The sequence below is a fragment of the Podarcis gaigeae genome (genome assembly GCF_964106915.1).
Source record: "Podarcis gaigeae genome assembly, chromosome: Z".
In the NCBI taxonomy this organism is placed as follows: domain Eukaryota; kingdom Metazoa; phylum Chordata; class Lepidosauria; order Squamata; family Lacertidae; genus Podarcis; species Podarcis gaigeae.
The window spans coordinates 44404732-44427463 of record NC_139691.1 but is presented as its reverse complement, the minus strand read 5'-3'; the positions used below and the strand labels follow the sequence as shown (position 1 = coordinate 44427463).

General features: G+C 41.8%; 1 long non-coding RNA gene across 1 annotated transcript; it reads left to right on the top strand.

Annotated features, from left to right (window-relative positions):
- Positions 1–5051: 5051 nt before the first annotated feature.
- LOC310836127 lies at positions 5052–19473 on the top strand. The gene is made up of 4 exons (XR_014559876.1): positions 5052–5135; positions 5349–5501; positions 17306–17373; positions 17838–19473. It is a non-coding gene; the product is annotated as an uncharacterized lncRNA (long non-coding RNA).
- Positions 19474–22732: the final 3259 nt, after the last annotated feature.

Genomic DNA, 22732 nt, shown 5'->3' with positions numbered 1-22732 from the left:
GAATGTCTGGGTAGGAAATATAAAGCAAATGAATATAAAGTAAGTTGCCTCAATAGGCACCAAAGCCATTTCAAACTTTATTATGTTCTATCCAAAACTTGCAATTTTGAACTTTTAACTTTTGCTAGAGGTCTAAAAGCATTTCATGGCAGATTGATGTGCATAATCTGGATTGTCTGTTGTCTCTCCACATGGAGGTTTAGAAAATTGCTTCTCTTACATTTGCCTGATTTAAAACAAAGTCTTTCTCTCATTTAACAGCTTTCCGTATAACCTAGTGAAGTCAGTGCTCATTCTTCTGTAATACACTTAGATTGGGAAGTTGTGGCCTCCTGCACAGGTTTATGAGCTTCTGGTGGCACAACTCCTACTTAGATGCTCTCCTTGCTTTGACCATCTTGAACAAATCTGGGAATCATGCACATCCCACATGCTGCTTTTGGGTGAAGTCTGCAGCCTCTCACCGTTCATGCTCAGTATAGCTTGTTAGTCAGAAGTGCTGATAACAATGAACAAGTTGGAGGCAGCAACATTCTACTATTTCCTGGATACAGAAACAAAGGATGGTGCTTCAAAAGAAGTTCTGGAAGTCTGAATATATTAATAGATTCAGTGTCTCAGTTCAGACATAATGCTAAGCTGTAGGGTTTCTTTAACCATGGCTTGTCAAACATGCAAGGATCTAATAGATTGTCTTACTGTGTGCCCTCTTTGTTCACTTACAAGAGCATAACACTTTCCCCACTTCTGTGCTCTAGCAATTTGTGTTCAGAGGTGCACCTCCTCTGATATTGGCAGTAATGCACATCGTGGCTAGTAGCCATTACTAGTCTTATCCTTCTCAGGCTCAGCTCTACTCTGCATCCCAAAGTGCCTTTGTCTGCCTTTAACTGAATTGTGACCATGCCTCTTGTTTGCTGGAGAAGTGTGTGCACTAAGGAACCTCTGATTTTTATATGGCTAGGATTTAGCCTCCTGTACAAAGAGACATTATATGTTGCTTTGCCCAGTTGCCTCTGTCCCCACCCTACACCAGAATGCAGCTCTTATAATAATGCATCCTGCATTATTGCAGGATACTCCTGCAATAAGGATACCCCATCCCTGAATTAGATAATCACCAGACTCACTCCTCTGGGTGCCCATGCATCACAAAAGGCAAGTGAAGAAATGCCTCTTGGTTGAAGCCCACACCTGGAGCAAAGAGGCAAGATGCGTATGCAGGGTAAGCTCAGGGCACAACTTAAAAACAAAAAAACCACCACAATGAGTTGTGCAATGCAGGCACCACATGACTTCCTAAAATAAAGGGTGGAATTATCATTGAATTACTGACTAATATTCATAACAACTCATGATAACTTTTAAAAACTACTGCATAAATGTCTCAAACTGAATTTAAGATTGGAAAAATAAAAAGCTCAGAGAAACCAAAATTGACAGGGAACCTGTGTGGCATAATGTTTAGAGTCTTGGACTAGGACCTAGGAGATTTGGGTTTTCCATGAAGCTCACTTTGCCATGAAGCTCACCTTGGGTCAGGCAATGCCTTTCAGCCTAACGCACCTCACAGGGTTCTTTTGGGAATTAATTTAAGATAGGGAGAAACATGTATACCGCCTTGAGCTCCTTGGAGAAAAAAAGGTGGGATATAAATGCAATTGATAATAGTTATATAATTAATCATACCAACGACATGTCCATCCATGGTGGGAAATGCCAAGGAAGGGTGCAGAGGTCTCTGTGCTAAATGGTAAAACATACCTTCTGCTTCTTTATACTTCCAACACTTATTACCTTTTGTTTTGTACATTTTGTTTAACTAGGGTTAGATACTATCTGTACATCATTTTCATATAATTCACCTTAAGTGCCCTGTTTTATTATTTTTGGTTGGTGCTGCTGTTTCTGCAATTTTGCTGTTAGATTTGTTCATTGCAGTGAGGTTGATTTCATTGTTGTAAAGTTATTTTTTAAAGAAATAATTATCTGTTTAAATTTTGTTTCGTACACCATGTGTACAAACTGTGAAACACAAGATAACATAATGAATGAAAGAATGGATCCACCGAAAGTTACAGATAAGTATGGAAGGAATACAAAATGTGTAAACAGGAAAACACTATTTGTACAGCAGTCTAATGACTTAAAAGGACCTATTTTTAAGGGGATTATAACCTGCACATTTAGCTTTTAAACCCACACCTACTAAACACCCCACCTACTCTCCTTACTGGCTTATTCAGAGCTTTAATTTCGCAGAATCTAGCTTGATACATTTCAGCTGAGAGACAGCTTGCATTGTTTGACTTTTCAGCACAATATGTTTCTGCATTTCTCTCTCTCTCTCTTTAATCAGATAAAGGTTTCATGATGGGGGAAAATATAGTTGAACTATGGAGTGAGCTTCAAAGCATATAATGAACAATACAATACAATCACTTCTGCTTATCATTTCGATGGTGAGAGTTTCCTCCATTTGTATACACTGCACATGCCTGCATATGTGCATGCACAAACACAAAGATACTCACGCAACCAATGTGTGCTTCTGATGAAATTGATGCTAAAAGATGCATGCATGTCTCATTCAGTCTAGTGTTGACAGACGTCTGGTCTGAGGAATTATTCTCCATTTCTTAATTCAGATGCAGATCACTAAGAGATCATGGCAGTAGCAGATTCTGAAAACAATTCAAAACATTAGTGTTGGCCTTTAAAGCCCTAAATGGCCTGGGCCCAGTATACAGTACCTGAAGAAGCATATCCACCCCTATTGTCCAGTCCTGATACTGAGGTCCAGCTCCGAGGGCCTTCTGGCAGTTCCCTCACTCTGAGGAGTTACAGAGAACCAGGCAGAGGGCCTTCTCTGTAGCGGCACCTGCCCTGTGGAATGCCCTGCCATCAGATGTAAAGGAGATAAACAATTATAGACCTTCTATAGATATCTGAAAGCAGACCTGTATTGAGAAGTTTTAAATATCTGATGTTTTATTATATTCTGTTGGAAGCTGCCAAGAGCAGCTGGGAGAACCCAGTCGGGTGGTCAGGGTACAAATACTGAATTATTTTTATTACTAAGTATGCTTGGATGGCCACATTTATTAGCTATATTAAAATGGTTCTGCAGCAGTTAAGTAGAGACTAAATCTTGGCTTCCTGTTAGCAGATGGAATCTAGGGAGATGGGAAGTAAATTTCCCGACAACTCCTCTTGAGGAAGGGCAATAGCTTAGGGTTAGAATAGTTCTTGAATGCAGAGGGTCCTAGGTTCAATCCCTGATGTCTCTAGGTAGCACTGAGAGCAACTCTTACCTGAATCCTTAGAGAGTCACTGCTAGTCATTGTATGTAGACAATACTTAGCTAGAGAAACCAATGGTTTCCGTCAGATATTCTAGATGGTCAGGACCACCCAGAAACCTGCACTGGTTTGAGATTGAGTCTCTCCCCCCCACCCGCTCCGCATTAACTCTCTTTATTGATGAAAATAAGATGAAAATAAAATGTGATCAAAAGTGTACAGGTGAGAGGGGATGCTATCCTTGTAAAAACATAAGAGCATAAAACAAGCCTGCTGGATAAGGCCAATGGCCCATCCAGTCCAGCACAAAGTTCTCACAGTGAATGTCTGTGGGAAACCTTCAGGCAGCATCTAAGCACAATGGCTTTATCCCCTCCAGCAACTGGTATTCAGACAGGGCTGTAGCTAAGGGGGGGTGAGATGGGCCCCCGCCAGGGGTGCAGGCAAGGGGGGGCATAAAATCACCTGTTGAGACCCTCCTCCAGGTGCCCAGTCCAGCCAGCACTCCCTGCCCGCAGCCCAGGCAGGGCGCTGGATGGTGGCTGCTCTCGGCTGCCCCCTCACCCTTTGGCCCTCCTGGCAGCTGGGCTGGCTGGGCAGCCTGATGGGGGAGCCTGCACATGCCCAACCACCCCATCCTGTTTGGCCATGAGGTGCCGGCTCTGCCTCTCCCGGACCTCACTCAGGGTCAGGGCTGAGAAGGTCCACCAGCCTTGGCCCCTGATGCTGCCTGGCCACCTCACTGCCCGCACTCCTGACCCTCCAGGCGCCGGGGGAGAGTCGCCAACTTCAAAGCCTGCCTACTCTGGAGTCACCTCTCTCTCTCTCTCCTTTTGCACCCCCCCCTCAAGTGTGCCAAATTGAATAAAATATATGGGGGGGCGGGCAGGTAATCACTCTCCTGTATAATTGACCACCAGACGGAACACACACAAATATTTGAATGGCAATGCCCATTAAATGGGGAGGAGAACCTCCTCAAATATTTTAGGGGTGTGTGTGAATGAACTTGGCCCCAAGGAGTAGGCTCCCATACCCTTCTCCCTATGAAAGTGGGGTGCTCCCCACTTTATGTGATTTCACTTATGCAGGCAGGGGCCCGGAACATAATGTCACGCAATGGTAAATCAATCAACGCATAAAACAGGATAAAACTTTGCTGAAGAAAATAAACTTGTTCAGAACCAGCACAGTTAAAGAGCATACACAGAGTGCTCATAGCAGCTATCTGACTCTTCACAGAGGCACAGTCTTAGTTACTGATTTACTAGAGTCCTGGAGCCACTGTGTCTGCAACAACACAACACACACACAAAGAGCTGAGACACAAACAGAGGCTGGCTACTTTTATAGGGAGAATGAGTCGTCACCCAAGATGAGTCACAGTGACGTAGCAGTTTGCTGTTAATAGTTAGCAGGCTTAGGCTTGAAGGATTGTGTAGGCCTTGTAGGCCTCACTGCTTCTTCTGCTCTCAAGAACCTTTGTCTCATGACACATAACCCACCGTAAGTCGGGAAATGCCTATACAGTGGTACCTCGGGTTACATACGCTTCAGGTTACAGACTTCGCTAACCCAAAGTAGTGCTTCAGGTTAAGAACTTTGCTCAGGATGAGAACAGAAATTGTGCTCCGGCTGCGCGGCAGCAGCAGGAGGCCCCATTAGCTAAAGTGGTGCTTCAGGTTAAGAACAGTTTCAGGTTAAGAACGGATCTCCGGAACAAATTAAGTACTTAACCTGAGGTTCCACTGTATACCATCATCTAGGTCAACCTTCCCCATCTTGGTGTCCTGCTTCAATCAGAATTCATTACAAAAAAGAATTCATTACAAGGTGAAGTGTGTGAGGAATTGAATGGGTGTGGGGGGTTGGGGTTGGAGGAGAGGCAGAAAGAAGAGCTAATTTGTTCACGGCTAGGGGGTGCAATCTGGACCGTTCTGTCAGGGGCGCAAGATCACCTAGCTATGGCTCTGTAGTCAGAAGCATAATGCCTCTGACAGTTGAAGTAGAACATAGGCTCACACATTTTTATTGGCCCTTTTATAGGTTCATTGATGCCCCAACCTGGCCTTGCAAGCCAGAAGACATCATCCTGTAAAAACAAATTTATGGGAGAAATCTTCATCCCTGAAAAGAGAAGGACAAGATAACCTCCACTTAAAGAACAGATGAGTATCATTTGAAAAGTATGACAGTTAGGTAAGTTGCAATCTGCACACATTTGGATCTCTCCAAGGTCTCAGGCAGAGGACTTTCACACCATCTGCTAACTGATCCTTTTCGCTGGAGATACTTGGGGAGGCTAAGCATGCAAAGCATGTTCAGTGCCACATGGATCTGGCTCCTACACACGAGTGCTCCTCCTCATGCCCCTCCTCCACCAAAAGCATTTGCAGAGCTCACATCACTTTCTTGTCACTTTCCCTCATACTTCTGTGTAGGTCATGCATTGCTTCATTAATTTGCCACACTGTTCTGTTGAATCTGCATGAAACAAACAACAAAAAAGGACATGTACTGCAATTTCCTTCTTTTTCTGTGCCTTTGCCTCTGCTCCACTCATGCATGTCAAAATTGTTGTTGTTGTTGATGATGAAGAAATTAAAAGGCCAGGTGTCAAAGAACACTAGCCCAGGCAGTGTTAACTTCCTGTGGCTGGAAATTACACGGAGGGCAATCCATCCATACGGTGCCTTAACGTGGCTTACAAGAGACAAAAGGCTTTCCTAGCAATATTCAGGGTGGAGAGTTGCAAAGAGGCTGAGGATGTTGGTAGGGCCGTCCAATGGCAGTCTGCCTAGGGTCGGCCAAAACTCAGAGTCAATCTTGGCTATACAGTGGTGCCCCGCAAGACGAATGCCTCGCAAGACGGAAAACCCGCTAGACGAAAGGGTTTTCTGTTTTGGAGGTGCTTCGCAAAACAAATTTCCTATGGGCTTGCTTCGCAAGACGAAAATGTCTTGCGAGTTCCTGCGGGGGTTTTTTCCTCCCCCCCCCTTTTTCCCAAGCCGCTAAGCCGCTTAACAGCGGATCTGCTAAGCCACTTATCAGCTGATCCGCTAAGCCGCTTAACAGCTGATCCGCTAAGCCGCTAATAGCGCTAAGCCGCTAAGCTGCTAATGGGCTTGCTTCGCAAGACGAAAAAAACGCAAGACGAAGAGACTCGCGGAACGGATTCTTTTCGTCTTGCGAGGCACCACTGTATATTGAAATCTCTCCCATCTAACCTGAGCCTATGTTATGTGTAAATTTTGATCCACAAGTGTAGGAGGTTAGATGAGAGGAATGGCCACTCTGTTACATCCTGCTATGGTTCATCCTGGAACTCCCATAGATATCTGCCCTTTTCTCCTCAGAACAACACTTAGCCTAAACTGACAATTCACACTGGTCAGAGCGAAGTGGTGTGAAACCGAAACCTCTTGCACCAAAGTCCACCAACTCCCATCCTCTCCAAAGAGAAAGTGGCATGATGCTTTTTAACACATTCTACAAAGAATGGAAATACTGAGAATTCCAGTATGGATCTTTTACAAATGTCTTTTGTGGCAGAAGAAAAAGAAGAGCACTTTATTCCAGAATAGGAGTGGGATATGATAAAGTTGTGTGAAAAGATACCAAAACAATTCATAATCAATAGCAGCTATGTCACTGTAAAATGTAAGAACTGAGAGGTCCTAAGTGAAGTTGCTTAGCAAAATAGGGTAGGAAACAGAGAGTCAGAAAGTTACACTGTCTCTGATAAGTGCCACTTGACGTTTCAAAGTTGCAGATCTATAAGTGCTCAGCCTGTAACATATCCCAGTAATTATGTAGCTACGTCAGCGAACTGATAGTTCTATTGTTCAGGCAGCCCGAGCACCGGAGTTTACAATAAATAATTTCTAGTTCCCAAAAGAGGAGGATTAATACAGTTCCAATAAAGTAGATCACAAAAGTGGTTTAATTTCTTCACTTTACCACAGTCCAATTTCAATAGAAGCCAAAGACAGTTAATTTTGAAGCTTCTTTAGAGGCACCATGCGTCGAAATCTTTGCTTTGATGTAGCCGCAACAGCGGAAGACGGACTTCCTTTTTAGCGTCTCTCCGCTTTCAACCAAATTTTTATTTTTGCTCGAATTTAATGCAGTCTCAGCTTTACTCACGGATTGTTGCCTCTTGTAGTCAATTTTTCAAGGAAAAAAGGTCGGCGCTCACCGGCAGCAGCTGCGTGGCTTCACTTGCAGAATAGCGATCAACTCACAGCGCCGCGACCCCCTCCACTGTCCGAGGCTCCTTACGGGGTCTCTTCACAGTTTCAAGAGCCGCTTCTGGCGCCCGCTGAGTCCACGAACGCAGACCCTTGCTGCCTGCGGGTTTTCCGATGTGGGTCTCCGCTTTGCCGTAGCGGACGACCCTTTTCTGCCAAGCTTCCCCCTCAGCGCTAGAGGAGGACCGCCATTACCGTTCGCGCCGCCTCCGGAACTATTTAAACCAACTCTGCTAAACTTTAGCTGTTGAAGGTTTCTGGATATTGAATTGGACTTTATAGATTTATTCTGGCTTGCCTTCTTCCCTCAAGACATTTTGAGCTCCCTCTAGAGGATTCTACTGTATTTTCTCTTTTCCTTCCTCCTGTGTGACTGTTTATACTCTGGGTTGATGTATTCCCATGGGAACAAGTGATTGACCTTGACTACTAGATAAAGTTGGAATGAGTGGTGCAAGAAAAAAGGAACCTAAAGAGAAGGAACCCAGAAGAACTAGACAAACAACTTTAGCCTCAGCCTTACAGACACGTAGATCGTCTGTGCCTATTTTGCCCCCAGCAGGAGAAGAAGAAACCATGCCTTTTTTCCCACCGGCAGGGGAAGAGGAAACTGAACAATTACTGCTGGAAGGTATGGCTGCAGGAGCAACTGCTTCAATTTTAGAAAAAATCTTGGAAAAATTGGAATCTTTGGACAAGAGAGTGGAATCTCTGGACAAGAAAGCGGATGAACAAACAGCCAAGATTGACCATAATACAACCTGCCTAAATAAAATATCTGAACAAGTGGCTCTGAACGTAAAATCAATTGGACAGCTAGCTGAGGACACGGCTGAAAATCGCAAATTGGCTGAGGCAACTGCTCTGAAAGTTGAAAATTTGGAACAAGAGGTAAAACCACTCCAAAAGCAAGTTGGTGAGCAACAGACATATTTGTCCATGATAGAACTTCGGAACCGGGAGAATAATTTAAGGTTAAGGTCAATTCCAGAGCTTGAACAAGGAAACCTAAGTGAGTTCCTGACTAAAGAATTTTCTAAACATCGGCTTTTGGAGGAAGAAAAGGACTTTAAAATCGTGTCTGCTTTCAGACTTGGAAAATCTGCTAGGAAAGACAAACCCAGAGACTGTCTGATAATTTTGAGATCAAAGGAGGAAAGAGACAAGATATTGGGCCTACATTACGAAAAATCTTTGGACATCTCGGATAGGAGAGCTGAAATTTACAAAGATATTCCGAAACAACTTTTAGATCTTAGATCCACCTATCTTGAATTGGTTAGACTGTTAAGAAGCAATTCAATCATCTTCAGGTGGGAATTTCCCCAGGGACTATCTTTCACCTTCAGAGGGAAGAAGGTAAAAATTAAAACACCTGAAGACAGAGACAAATTTCTAATTGCCTACGGAGAGGACCTTCAAAAAGGGACTGAAACACCTTTGGGGCCTGAACTACCAGCTGCACCCCGACCCTTGGAACCTGAAGACCCAGAGAAAAAGATACCACCCCCAGATAAATAACAGATTTATTCAGGATGTCTCTGCAACTTCTGAGCTGGAACATTCATGGATGCAACTCCCCGGAAAAAAGGAGGAAGATATTTCACATATTGAAAAAAGAACAATTGGACATTATTTGTTTGCAAGAAACACACGTGACTAGGCTCCATAAAAAAGTGTTAATAAACAAAAGATTAGGCCAGGAATTTATTTCTTCAGATCGAGTGAAGAAGAGAGGAGCGGTGATCTATGCAAAGGAGAGCCTGTCACCAAAATTTTTATCTAAAGATGAGCAAGGAAGAATTTTGGCAATTGAAATACAACACCAAGGAGAGAAGATTTTGATATTAGGAATTTACGGAATTTTACAAGAAGTTGCATGAGAGCATGCTGGATTATCTGGACTATGACAACATCATTATGATGGGAGATATGAATGGGGTCGTATCAACCAATATGGACAAGTCACAAAGTCAAAGCGTGACAAAAGATGGCAGACTACCAAAGACTTTTTTTGAACTAACTGACAATATGGACTTGATCGATATATGGAGGACAAAGAACCCCCTGGGAAGAGAGGGAACATTCTTTTCTGAAGCTCAACTGACGTGGACGAGAATCGACCAAATATGGATATCTAGAGGTCTGGCACCTAAGATCAGAAAGGTGGAGATCTGCCCAAAGACCTGCTCCGACCATAATGCAGTAAAGATGGATATGACATTACTACCAACCGGCTCATTTAGATGGAAGATGAATGACAATTTGTTTAGAGATCAGGAGATCATCAAGAAGGCCCAAAAAGTTTTGAAGGATTACTTTGAGATAAATTTGAACACTACGGTGGAAAAAAGAATCATTTGGGATGCAAGCAAGGCCGTGATGAGGGGGTTCCTGATACAACAGAATGCTGTAAAGAAAAGAATACAAAATGAGAAAAAAGACAAGATTTTGGAGAAAATTAAAGAATTTGAGAAGAAGTTAAGATCAAACCCGAGGTCACAGCCGATCTTGAGAGAAATTAAACTTTATCAAGCACAGTATTCTAAATTGATCAACCAGGAAATAGAGTGGAAAGTTAAACTTATGAAACAAAGAACGTTTGAATCTGCGAATAAATGTGGGAAACTGCTAGCATGGCAGTTGAAGAAGAGACAAAAACTAAATACAGTCACAAACTTAGAGACTGAAGGAAGAAACATTCAGAACCCTGTGGAGATTAGAAAATGCTTCCAGAGATACTTTAAGAAACTATACACTCAAGGGCCGCAAGATGAGGATGAGATAAAACAATTTTTGAAAAAGAATGGACTATCAAAATTATCACAAGAAAATAGATCAATCCTGAATTGTAAAATAACACGACAAAAGATTGAACAAGCCATTCAGAACATGCAACTGGGCAAATCTCCAGGGCCAGATGGGCTTACCTCCAAGTACTATAAGACACTGAAAGACTATTTGATACAACCACTGATGGAGGTTAGCAATGAGATTTTGGAGGGGAAGAAGGCGCCGGAATCGTGGAAAGAAGCATTTATCACATTGATACCAAAACTGGAAACCGAAAAGACACAGCTGAAGAACTACAGTCCCATCTCCCTTTTAAATGTGGATTACAAAATATTTGCAGACATTTTAGCAAATAGACTTTAAAAAGTCCTAAATGAAGTAATTCATAAGGACCAGGCTGGCTTTCTCCCAGGCAGACACTTATTTGCTAACACAAGGAATATTATTGATATTTTGGAACTTTTGCAAACAAATATTAATACAAAAGCAGTGTTAATCTTCATAGACGCGGAGAAGGCCTTTGACAATATTTCTTGGAAATTTATGAAGAAAAATTTGGAAGGGATGGGAGTGGGACGGGGCTTTGAAAATGGGATTGATGCAATCTATTCAGAACAAAAGGCCAAATTGATAGTCAACAATGTGGTAACGGAAGAGTTTAAAATTGAAAAAGGAACACGACAAGGCTGCCCTATTTCCCCATTGTTATTTATTTCGGTTCTGGAGGTGCTCTTGAACATAATTAGAGGGGACCGGTTGGTTGAAGGAATTCAGGTCGGAGCGAAACAATAAAACTTAAAGTTTTTGCAGATGATCTAGTTTTGACCCTGCAGGAGCCAGAATCTAGTACGAAAAGAGTATTACAATTGATTCAAGAGTTCGGTCGGGTGGCGGGATTTAAATTAAACAAGCAGAAAACTAAGGTATTAGAAAAGAACTTGACAGTTGCAGAGTCAGAACGGTTTCAGAAAGAGACAGAGCTAAATGTGGTTAAAAAAGTAAAATACCTAGGGGTAAACATAACAGCAAAAAACCTGAGTCTATTTAAGGATAATTATGAGAAATGTTGGTCAGAAATTAAAAGAGACTTAGAAAGTTGGACAAGATTGAAACTTTCCTTGCTAGGCCGAATTGCTGCTATAAAGATGAATGTATTGCCAAAAATGTTGTTTTTGTTTCAAACACTACAGATTGTGGACAAAACGGAGTGCTTCCGGAAGTGGCAGAGAGACATTTCTAAATTTGTCTGGCAGGGCAAAAAGCCCAGAATTAAGTTTAAGATATTAACTGACGTGAAAGAAAGAGGGGGCTTTGCCCTGCCAGACTTAAGGTTGTATTATGAATCAGCAGCTTTCTGCTGGTTAAAGGATTGGCTGCTTCTGGAAAACACTGATGTTCTGGACTTGGAAGGTTTTGACAATGCTTTTGGTTGGCATGCATATCTATGGTATGACAAGGTTAAGATTCACAAAGCTTTTAGGAACCATATTGTCAGAAAGGCAGTATTCAATGTCTGGATAAAATATAAAGACTTATTGGAAAACAAAACTCCAAGGTGGCTTTCACCATTGGAAGCTAAGGCCCGAAAAAGACTCAGTATAGAGGCCAAATGGCCGAAGTATTGGGAGATATTAGAAAAAGACGGAGATAATAGGAAATTGCAGAGTTTGGAGAAAATGAAAGATAAAGTGCGAGATTGGTTACATTATGCTCAGATTAAAGAAGTTTTTAAACTTGACAAAAAGTTAGGATTCCAGGTGGAAAAATCGAAGTTGGAAACGGAACTGTTAAAGCCTAAAACCAAGGTACTTTCAAGAATGTATAACTTGCTGTTAAAATGGAATACACAAGATGAAATGGTAAAATCAGCGATGATAAAGTGGGCACAAGACATTGGGTATAATATTATGTTTGAGGACTGGGAAAGTTGTGGACCACTGGGCTGAACTTTACTGCATGTAATGCTTTGAAAGAAAATGTTATGAAAATGATATACAGATGGTACATGACCCCAGTCAAACTTGCAAAAATATACCATTTGTCTGATAACAAATGTTGGAAATGTAAAGAAATCGAAGGAACATTCTTTCACCTCTGGTGGACCTGCCCCAGAGTGAAGGCTTTCTGGGAAATGATATATAATGAGCTGAAAAAGGTATTTAAGTATACTTTCACTAAGAAACCAGAGGCCTTCCTTTTGGGTATAGTCGGCCAGAGGGTGTTAAAGAAGGATTGAACTTTTTTCATGTATGCAACAACAGCAGCAAGGATACTCATTGCCAAGTATTGGAAAACCCAAGATCTACCTACACTGGAAGAATGGCAGATGCAACTGATAGGCTACATGGAACTGGCTGAGATGACTGGCAGAATCCGAGACCAGGGAGAGGAGACGGTAGAAGAGGATTGGAAGAAATTCAAGATTTATTTGCAAAAATATTATAAACTGTATGAATGTCAAACTGGAAGCTAGATCATAAACAACTTGGCACCATTAAAACAGATGATGTGATCTATGAGGAGAATGATGATAATGATAATGATTAGGCTAAATTTAAATTTTTTTAAGATTTCAAACAAGTTGAGATAAAATGTGTGAAACAACATTGCTAAATTGCTGGATTAATCTTTAAATTAAAAACGCAGGAGTGGGAGTTGTGAGGAAGTCCAAAGATGATAAGAAAATGTGTTATGAAAATGTTTCATTGTGTCTTATTTATTTGTATTGTACTTAAAAACCCTTAATAAATATTTTATATATAAAAAAAGGAAACAGAGAGTCAGAGACAGAGAGACAGAGAAGGGAGTAAGGCAGCCTGTTGGACACCATCGGCTGGCCACTTCTGTGCCAAAGAATACCTCCCCCCCCCCCACATCTTCCCTTGAATTTATTTGAAAGAACTGAAAAATGGCTAGATCTTGACCAGGTGCCTTAGCAGGAGGAAAGGGGACCAGAGTGTGCCTTCAATTTTGCTATAATTCCTCAGCCCAAGAGACTTGTCAGGGGATTGATTGCAAGGTGAGCTTGGCTTCAGCTTATTGTCTGGCTCCCTGCATGGAACATTTGATCATTTATCATGCCATCGATCCAATAAACAACACCCCACTGTCATCTGTTATTTTTGTTCTGTGCCTTCCTGGTTTGCAGGGTAAGCATGAGTGTAGGAAGGAGAAAACATATTTTATATAGAGAGAAGATGCCCAACTTTTCAAAAAGAGACAGCATTGCCTCATTGTATGCTGCTAGGCAGCTTTTTAGTTAAGGTCAGCTTCGTCAGCTTTTTTCTTCTTCTCTCTCTCCCTTCCACCAGGCTGTCCAAGAAGACTACAGCTTCTTAAAATGTTTCCTATTTTCCATAACTCTGTCAGAGCTCAAAGGCAATGACAACGAGTGCTCTGTTGAGTTGTACTCTGCTAGGCTTGCAACTTTTAAAACTCTGAATAAGGGGCATATAGCTCAGTGGTTCTGCTTTGTATGCAGAAGGTTCCAGATTCAATTCCCAACATCTCTGCAACATAGGATTGCCAAATATCCAGAATTTCCCAGACATACCCAGAATACTGCAATTGAAAGCAGTGTCTGGACGAAAATTGGAAAAATGTCCAGGAGAATCCAGACGTATAGCAACCCATGTTGGCAGAATCATTTTTGCCAATTTCCCTTAAAAATAGCTCAGAAACGTCAACAAGAAAAAGGTCAACAAATTTGGCCACAAAGGAAAGGAAGGAAAAGAAAGGAAAGTAAAAGGAAAGGAAAGGTCAACAACTTTGGCAAAAAAGTTTTCCGGATTTTTACTTTTTGAAATATGGCAACCCTACTAATATTCTCTCTCTTGACAATCTGGAGAACCACTATCAGATGGCGTCAGCATTATTGAGGGATACACCAGTCGACCAGTATGTTGAACATCCCCCCCCCCATTTGAATTCATAAAATGTATGCAGATGTTAGACTGTGTTTAATCTTTCTTGAGCTATTCTTTATGGAGCTAGTGTAGTTTTGTGACAATGACTATTCATGAATTCATTCATTAGCCCATGTGATATTTATATGTTTTCCATTAATCATTTGTTTATTTTCCATTTTCCATTGCATTTCCTCCTCACTTTCCCAAACAAAAAATGTTTGTTTCTTTTAAAAAAAGAGGTTTCTTTGTTCCACCAGAGTGACTGAGCACTTTAATCCACTTCAATCTTACAAACCTAATATTCAAAAGCATTGATAAGACAGCTTCTTGCCTTCCTATTAAATCTATATGCAGTCTGTTAGTGGCAAGGAAAAATAGGTATAAAAGAGGAGAATTCCCTGGATGCTAAGCGTGAGAGAACCCAGCAGACATTTAAAATCACAAAATATGCAGCAAAGTGAAACATTTGAAATATAGGCTGTTGGACCTTTAAAATATGCCCCTAAGAGTTCCAAAATGGTCCTCGCTTCCCTTTGCACAGAAAAAACAAACAAACCCTACACATTTGGTAAGTTTAAAATTGTTTATTTAACAAACTCTCCAAAGGTTCTTGTGCTTTTCCATACAGCACTCAGAAAACACAGACAGCAATACTTAGGTTAGTTTCAAAGTGATGAAAGTTCCCATATTGTTGTTATAGGAAAACAAAAAATAGCATATGAAAGCCATGTGGTCTGAGCTTGGATCAACCAGCTCAGACCTCACATGTTGAGCTTCTCTGGTGAACTGAGGGGGGTGGACCAGGGCAAGAGGGGGTTGCCTGGCAGGAGAGCTTACTCCATGGCATTAACCACTTCATGCATAAATTAGCCTTGAACATGTTGATTATGTTAGGCTGGCTATCCCACACATTCATCTATAACCAGCAGTGGAGGTTGGCGAGATCTAGCAGTTGCTGTTTTTCTTTACCATTGCTTATATCCCACTTCTCTGTTAGTATTTTCATGGCAACTAACCAAATCCAAGAATGCATAATAGGCTTACATTAAATCAATGCAAAATTGACATGTTGAAGACATGCTATAAATTGAGGGGGCTGAATGGTGCAAAAGGGGCAGAAATGGAGGTAGTTGATGGTGGCTAATAATATCAGAGTCCTCGGCCCCTCCCTCTGCTACTTATAGTTAATGTTCTTTACCAGCTACTGAAAGACTGCCATTTGGAAAGAGCAGGTGAAACCCCAGTGAGCTGCTTCCAGACAGTGTAGGAGATACAGAGCTAGGTGTTGCAGTGTAGAAAGCAGGCCACATCTTCTAACACGCGTTATGGTAGGATCCCAGGTTCAATCCCCGGTGACTCCAGGTAGATCTGGGTGATACTTCTGCCTGAGTTATATACTAAGGAAACTACCCTGAGCCTTGTTAATGTTGTTGCTTCTCCACCCATCCTCTACAAACATGCAAGCAATATTAAACACCCTCGTGTTGTCTTGCAATTTCCTCCTGGGTGGTAAACCAGACTGGGGGGCAGATAGAGAGATCAGGGGAATGGGCAGAGGTGACAGTATCAAGGAGAAAGTTGGCCCATTCAGATAGCCTCCCCCCCATGCCCTCCCTCCCCACTGAAAAGAAGGGCCTGGATCTGCCACGGCAAACATCTCTATCTTACACATTTCTTTCTAAGCAAACTCATCTTCTGTGTAGATAGCTTGGAAGGCATTAGAATGTTTGGCAGCCACACTTCCATTTAAATACAGCTTGTAGTTTGTGCAAATAATACTGTAGCAGAGTTTACATTTATTTCCTCGTTGCTGCTTGGAAAGATATAAACATATGCAATCATAATCACTGCACGGCTGGTGATCCAGCCATTCTGAGGGAGAGAAAAAAACAGTTATTAAGGTGCCATTTCTGGCTAAATAATTTATTAATTACATTACCCACAACCCATGCAAGTAGAAAAGTGTTCCAAATGTTAATGAATAAATGTGCTGTGCTGTTTAGAAATTAAGTGAGCATACCAGCCACAAATTAGGATCAAAACAAAAATAAAGTTGTCAGACATATAACCATCTCACTTTCAAAATCATGTTCCATTTCTTTTTCAAAGAATTTTACCAAGTGTAACACAGGCTGCGTCTAGACATTGCATCCATTTTATCATTTGATGAAGGCAACATCAGGTGGTGAGGCATAAGATCAACCCACAACAGATCAAGCTCTGTTGTATTGTGCCATCAGCAGCAGAGAAACAATGGATAATGGTGTCCGGGAAAGTAGTTGTTTCATTTTCAAATCACTTCCTGTGAAACTGCCCCTCTCAAAAGAAACAAATTAACCATAAAGATGTATATTCAAACAAATCCAATACTGCTACAGACCAGGCTAAGCACCTTGTTGAAAAAGGAGCATCTTCAACAGGCAATGGAGTTGGTCCCTGCCTGATATATTGTGCGAGGGAGTTTCAAAGCATAGGTGTCACCATACTAAAGGTCCCGTTCCTACCTCATGCATAGATAAGATAGCATATGCAAGAGACCTTCTCCTGCAGAGGGCAGGAATCAGTCAGATCATTACAGCTTCCAGGTATCCTGGTCCTAAGCTGTGCAATGCTTAGTTCACCAGCACCTTGAATGTAGCCCAGTGGCTAATTGGCAGGCAGTAGTAAAGGCCGATGTAACACAGGATGACAATAAGCATATGATATCATTGTAGGGACTTCGCCCCCCCTATAGGACATGAGTCACAAATTCAGCTGAGAATATTTGAGTGATGAAATGCACCCCCCCGTGTTTTTATCACCCCTGTGGTTTCTGGGTGGGTGACATATAGACACATATGAATCAGCCTGCAGTAAAGCTTAGGAAGCAGATAGCTGATACAGCCTATTAAACCTTTGTAGACCTATGATGTTACTTCAGCAGAAACCTGAGATTACAGCATGTCAGGGAGGCTACTAGGCTGACCTATTGACATAGTAGTTTGCAGTATAAAGAAAGGTGAGTGTATATGAAAAGTGAAATTCCTAAATATATTATTTCCTCCATCTGCAGCCCGAAGTGGTATAGAGCTTCCATCGTTCAGTCTCAGAAAGGGCCAATTATACCATTCCCATAGCAATGTAAGAATCCCTTCCCATTGTGATATGATGATCCACGTAAAGAAGGTGTCTACCAGCATACCTCCTTCCTTCCCAGTATTACTGGAGAGGTGTGGGAAGGCACCAGGGAGAAGGAGCCCCCACACCACTGTAGGCAAGTAGTCCTGAAGGTGTGTAGTTTGGAGAGGCAAAATGGAAATTCATTACCAAGCAGATTTTCGTAATAAGAAACCTTTCAGGCTCCCAGTCTATGCTAGCTGTGCCAACTCTTGGAAAAAAAACAAAAGAAAATAACCCAGTGCTTGTACATCAGGGGTGGGGAACCCTTTTCAGCCCAGAGGGCTACATTTGCTTCTGAGGACCACATGCTGGTGGTGGGTGAGGCCAGAGGCAAAAATGGGCAGAACAACAATTGTAACTGTTACCTTTCTAAAGTAGGCTGGTTTCTACACATGCTCACACATCCCTCTCTGTCTTCCATTCAGGCAAACAAGAAGCATGATCAGAGTTCAAAGGCACATTCCAGAAAGAAATGCTCAAAGAGGGTGTGCAACGAGACTGTTGTAGCCTGGGGAGAGTTCTGAGAATCAGAAGGAGAGGCCTGGGTAGGTGCATATGGCCTCAAGGCCTGAAAACCTCCACCCCTGCCATACATGCTTGAATACCAATTATTTAGTCATTTCTTGTACTAATTCATTTCAAATGACATGTATCCCATAGATTAAAAAATGTGCACAGTGGCAGCTCTTGCATCCTATGGAAGCAGCTTGTGCTAAATGCAATTAATAGCATCTGACATTTGTGGAAAGTGTTTTCCTAAAGAGTGAACGTCAGTCATGTGTGACGAGGAACAGGAGAACAAAGGAGTCATGCTAGGAGATTAAATTAGAATATTATCCTAAATTTCCAACGTTTATGTTTTGCTGCAGAGAACCTCCCAGGAACCTTCATACTAAAGTAAGGAAAAATTGATTTTATATTACCAATTTGAGGATACCCAGCAATGGGTAGTACTGACTCATTCTCTTTGTGAGATTTTCAAGACATGTCAAATGCAATTGCTGTTTTGATAGCAGAGGTCTTTCTCCTTTGGAGCAAACAGTAAGAAATATTCTGTCATGCAGTGTGCCATGAATTAAGGAAAACATTTGAATTTTGCCAAGGTTCCCCTTCTCACTAACTTGCCTTTTTGACCTTTGCCATGATGGGTTGTACATATCTGCAAAAGACATGTTAAGTGGTCTTTACAGTAGAAATCCTAAATCCTAAAACTCCTTGAGAATGGAAGGACCTTCCCATCACCGAGGCCACCTGAGCATCAAGTGACAGCAGTGAATCTAGAAGTACCCCTAATCTATATTTGTCTCCAGGCACTGTGGTCGTCTGCAAGTAATTCCCACACAGTGGGGTTAATGTTGCCAGCTTTCATATCATGTTTGCAGACATCTTTGTAATAAAGATTGGGCTGCCAACAGGCCTGGTGCCTGAAGCCAGTCTCTCATGGAACACATCCTTGAGGATCCTGCCATAGACATGGCCAATCCAGTGTAGATGTCACTGAGACAGGAGCAAAGGACTAGAGATGAGGGAGGACGAGGACTGAGGGGAACCTAAACTGACAGATTTCCCCATCCCTTCTCATTTTCTTACATTACAAGGTTCCTGGTCCAAGATGAGTATAAGGTGCAGTGTGCAGCCTGTTCAACCTGGAATTAACTTCAGATCCTTTGATGTAATTATTTTGAAGCAAGTTGCTTGTGGCCTGTGGCCTGTGGCCAAGCTCCAGGTCAAATCACATCCATCTCCCAGATACCAGCTCAGGACAAAAGGGAGAGCAATCACACACAAAGCAAATGGAGTCATGCATGGGTCCCATCTAGATGGCAGAGATAAACTGTTCATCAGAAAATACAAAATTCCTCTGAAAGACAAATCTCCAAATTCCAGATCCAAGTTTCATGAAAGACCTAATTTTATTTGCGAAGAAAATAGCTAAAAGGCATGCTTGGACCAGCAAGGGGAGGGAGGTCCATTGACAGGTGAGGCAGAAAGACTATTTTCAGAGTTAATTTATATCTTTGTGGAAGGGAAGAAAAATGTGAAAAGAGCAAAGCAGATAATAATGTTCCTGGTGACAAAATGTTAACTCTTCTGACATTAAAAAGTAATATGTTTTAGTTCACATAAATGTTATCAGAAGTGTGGTGGGGAAATCTTAGTCATATGTCACTGATGTCCCCAGTTCAAATTATTGCTCATGCATGAAATGGAATCTTCATATCAAGAGACACAGAAAAGTATCCAATGTGCTATATGTATGTGCATCCTTCTCATATTTTTTCCCCAGCTAGAAACCTTTCACAGGGGGTCAACAACATAGATTTCAAGATACTGAAAAGGTTGTGGTCTTATCTGACCTTTTAATTTCCAATTAATTAAAAAAAAGGCTGCCAATGTTTGCAAATTAAATTTTAGCCCATGCCTTTTTCATTCCCACAAATAGTGGCTCATTCTGATCAAAGGAAATTGATCTCCATAGTAGGAGCAGGTTGGGAGGATGATACATAAAAGGCAAATAAGGGGGGGGGGGATGAACAGAAATCAAATCTAGAACAAGTAAGAGGTAGGGAATGGTGAGGCATTTGTTCAGTTTGCATTTGGATGAGAATCTACCTAACTCACACTTCCTGAACCAACACACACATAAATGAAAGAATTCTTTGAAATTCACACTTCTCTGACTTTTGCAATGCAGTTTTCACAAAACAACAAAAAGCATGCTTTTGCCAATCTGGAGTCCCCCAGATGTTTTGGGCTACTACTTCCATTAGTTCCAGCCAGCTATATTAGTGTGATGCTATAGTAGTAGTAGTAGTAGTAATAGTTTTACTATTTATTTACACCCTGCCCATCTGGCTGGGTTGCCCCAGCAGCTTCCAACACATATAAAAATATAATAAAACATCACATATTCAAAACCTTCCAATACAGGGCTGCCCTCAGATGTCTTCTAGAAGTTGTATAGTTATTTATCTTATTGACATCTGATGGGAGGGCACTCCAGAGGGATGGTGCCAGTGCTGAGAAGGTCTTCTAGTGGTTCCCTTCATGTCTTGCAGTGAAGGAATCACCAGAAGGTCATCAGAGCTGAACGATGCAGGTTGAGACACTCCTTCAAGTATACTGGGCCAAGGCCATTTAGGATGTTAAAGGTCAGTATCGACACTGACCAACTCTAGTCAGCCTTGGAATTATTAAGTTTTGGAACAATGGCCAAAACTCAAACAACCTTAACATTGGTTCCAGGAGCTATTCAGACATTGCACTGAATGAGTGTTGATGTGAGAGTGGGATTGTGCTCTCATACACATGTTGCACAAAGTAGGAAAGCCTCTTCTAACCTGGTGCCCTCCAGGTTCTTTGGACAACAACTCTAACCACCATAGGCTATTGATCATTTTAGCTGGGGCTGGTGGGACACAGTCCAAAAACACTGGGGGAGCAAAGGGTTGGCAGAGAATGACTTACAACAATACAATATATTAGGGGAAATTGATTGCAAAGCAATATAATGGGCAGGGGGTCTATAAAAATGCTTAGACATTAAGTGGAAAATGTGCTTGAGTTTTTAAAAATGAAATGTGGTGAACTGAAATGAAGACTGAAAAAAGAGAGAAATGGAACCTGACAGGTTTGTCCATCCCTACTTAGAGTTGACTATCAAGCCAACATTCAATGGTGATGGTGTCAAAGAAACACTTTCTCCCCTAGCAACACCATTGCATCATCACAGTTCCATCCAGCAGAGTTTTTTTTGGAGTGGTCTGGGATCCCCTGCAATCTGGAAGCAGGCTTGGAAGCCATTGACATGACATTGCTTACTCCTGCTAATTATCAGTACTGGTTTTGGTCATTTAAGTCTCCTCATGGCTTGAGACCAGGATAACTGAGGGGCAACCCCTCCTAACATGAAGCTAGATCAAGATATGCTTTGGAGGCCCTTCTCTGAGTGCCCCCACCAAATGAGGTGCACTGGGTGGCTAAAAGGGATAGGTTCTTTTCAGTGATGGTACTGAGTTTTGGAATTCTCTCCCTAAATAAGCTTTCCTGGCATCTGCATTGGTGTCATTTTAGTGCCTGGTGAAGATCTCTCTTAATTTGCCAAGGTCTTTAAATTTGCCCCAGATTTTTGTTGCTTTTATTCTGCATGGTGGTTTATATGTTGTTCGGTTTCCTTATTGTGATCACTACTGAATTTTCAAATAGTGCAGTGCAGGCTAGTGCAGTGATCTGTCTGCACCCCATCCCCTGCTCAACACACACACACACACCTTCCACCCTGGTCACTATATGCAAGAGAGCTGCTCCTTCACTCTGCAATGGCTTGCTGGGCTGGCAGGTGGTTGGGTTGGATTGCTCCCTTAACAGAAAGAATTTTCAGCCCAGGCTTAATTTCCCTTTCCCTTACACAGTCTAAAAGCAAACCTTTCAGGTGTATGATGTGAAATACGACTGCTGTTTTAATCCAGCAGGGTGGATGGGTGAATATGTGCAACACCTATTAGAAGTGGGGGAGGGGGGAGCTGCCCTAATGACTGTGCAGGAGAAGAGGTGAGACTGACAATGTCACATGGAAATGGAAATGTGATTTTCCCTAAACGAAATAACCCACCAATCAATGCAAAAATACATTGCTAGCATTTGACTTAGCAATGCAAATGTAACCCTGGTAGTGTTACATGCTGTAGAAGAATGCATACAATGTAAAATCCTGGAAAAGGTGTCCAGTAAAAAGCATAGGTATTTGTTCCTATCATTATTGCAACAGCCCATATAGGTAGGGCTTTTTCACATGATATATAGATGTTCTGTGCTATAAACAACCAGCAAGCATGATTAACTTCTCAGTCTGCATAATGTGGATCACGGCCGGCCTGAGCATACCATGCTGGCTAGTGAGTGGGTCCATTTGCTTTTACAATTGGAAACTTTGATGGATGTGTCTGTCTTAAAAAATAACAAATCTAGGAATCTAGAGGCATGGCTTTCTTGTGCAGACAGTTTATCAGTAGGCTCCAGCAATGAGGGAACTGACAAATGCAGAATTACTTATAAACAAACAAGAAAGAAGAAATGTGCACATTTGAAAACTGTAGAATCTCTGTTATGTTACTAGCCAGTTTTGGTATTATTCAGTTTGGGAACTAGTGCTTAGATTCAAAGAACCCTTTTGTTGTTGTTGCTGCTGCTGCTGCTGTTATTGTTTAATCGTTTAGTTGTGTCTGACTATTCATAACCCCATGGACCAAAGCACGCCAGGCACTCCTGTCTTCCACTGCCTCCTACAGTTTGGTCAAACTCATGTTAGTAGTAGTAGAGA